The following is a 1,950-nucleotide window of genomic DNA, read 5'->3' on the forward strand; positions in this document are numbered from 1 at the left end:
CATGTGTATGTGTGCGTGTGTGCGCGCATGTGTGTGTGCACGCGCGTGTGTTCGCGTGTGTGCGTGTATGCGTATGTGTGCACGTGTGTACATGTGTATACGTGTGTGTATGTGTGCACGTGTGTACGTGCGTGTGTGCGTGTGTGTGTGTGTGCGCGCGCACGTGTGTACGTGTGTACGTGTGTGTGCGCGCGCGCCCGCGCTCTGCAGGACATGTGTGATAGTCACAGGACAGTTGACAGGACTCAGTTCTCTTCCTTCCCCCATGTGGGTCCCAGGGATCAAACTCTGGTTGTCAGGCTTGGCGGCTTGAGCACTGAGCCATCTCACCAGCCCCCGGCCATGTTTACATCAGCTACTGAAATCTTGACACTGAGCAGTCCTAGGTGCTCCATCACTAGTCTATCCCCCGCCAGATTCTCCTTACCCCTCATCCTCCGTTCCAGCGCCATCACATTCTTACCAGTCACGTCTCCCTCTTCAACAGGTGGCCGTCCTGGTCATTTCAACATGGTTTCTAAGTATCAATTAATACAGCCTCCAAAACTTACGTAGACCAAGCCAGGGATAGTGACCCATGCCAGCACTCAGGAGACGGAGACAGGAGGAGCATGGCAAGTTCAAGGCCAGCCTGGACTACATGGCGAGGCCCTGACTCAAACAGCAGCAACAAAAAATAGAGCAACTTAGAGCTGAGACTGAATTAATGATGGAAAAATCCTTAAATGACAAATTTTCAAATTATATTGAATTGCAAAACATGTCATCTGGTCCCACGTGGGCTACTACCAACTTTCACTGTCCTAGTTACTTTGTTCTATTTATTATTTGTGTGTGAGAGAGAGGGAAAGAGAGACAGGCAGAGAACAGACACAAGTACCACGGTGTGTGTATAAAGGGCAGAGAACAACTTCCAGGACCAGGACTCAGGTTGTTTTTGTTTTTTCATCTTTAGACTAACTCATGTTCATGTTTTTTGAGTTTTAATGAGAGAGAGAGAGAGAGAGAGAGAGAGAGAGAGAGAGAGAGAGAGAGAGAGAGAGAGAGAGAACACCACACATGTGCTATGCCATGTACTTGGAGGCCAGACCACAAGGGTCAAACTCAGGTTAATGCTAGGCATCTCTCCAGCCCTGGACTAATCCTCTTAATGTTCACAATGCCGCATCAAGATGGATGCTGTCATGGTTCCACGGATGGTAGGAGTCAGGCAAAGACACCTGCAGCTGCTGGGATGTGCAAAGCTGGAAATTCAAGGAGATTTGCTCTGTATTTATTACATTTATATATTTATTTAGGGGAGGCACACACGTGCCATGGTGCACAGATGGGTGTCAGAAGACAACGTGGAGTAATCCGTTTTTCCTTCCGCCACCAGGAGGGCCCAGGAATCACACTCAGGTCACCAGGCTTAGTAGCAAGTGCCTTCACCTGCTGAGGCATCTTGTAGGTTTTTTTGTTTGGTTTGGTTTGGTTTGATTTTTTTGAGACAGGCTTTCACTGTGTAGTTTTGGTGCCTGTCCTGGAACTCACTCTGTAGCCCAGGCTGGCCTCAAACTCACAGAGATCTGCCTGTCTCTGCCTCCCAAGTGCTGGGATTAAAGGCGTGTGCCACCACCCAGCTAGGTTTTTTTGTTTGTTTGTTTGTTTTTTTAAGATTTATTTTGGGGTTGGGTTTACCTCAGTGGTAGAGAGCTTGCCTAGCAAGCGCAAGGCCCTGGATTTGTGTGTTTGCCTGCATGTATGTGTGTGCGATGTGCATCCCTGGTGCCCACAAAGGTCAGAAGACAGAGTCCATTCCCCTGGAACTGGAGTTACAGATGTGACTGTGAGCCACCATTTGGATGCTGGGAACCAAGCCAGGGTCCTCTGCAAAAGCAACAAATGCATTGTCTGCAGCCCCTCTGGGTTTAGTTTTTGAGTAGGTCACATGTAGCCAGAGATCACCTT

This window comes from Peromyscus leucopus, chromosome 3 (genome assembly GCF_004664715.2).
Source record: "Peromyscus leucopus breed LL Stock chromosome 3, UCI_PerLeu_2.1, whole genome shotgun sequence".
Taxonomy (NCBI): Eukaryota; Metazoa; Chordata; class Mammalia; order Rodentia; family Cricetidae; genus Peromyscus; species Peromyscus leucopus.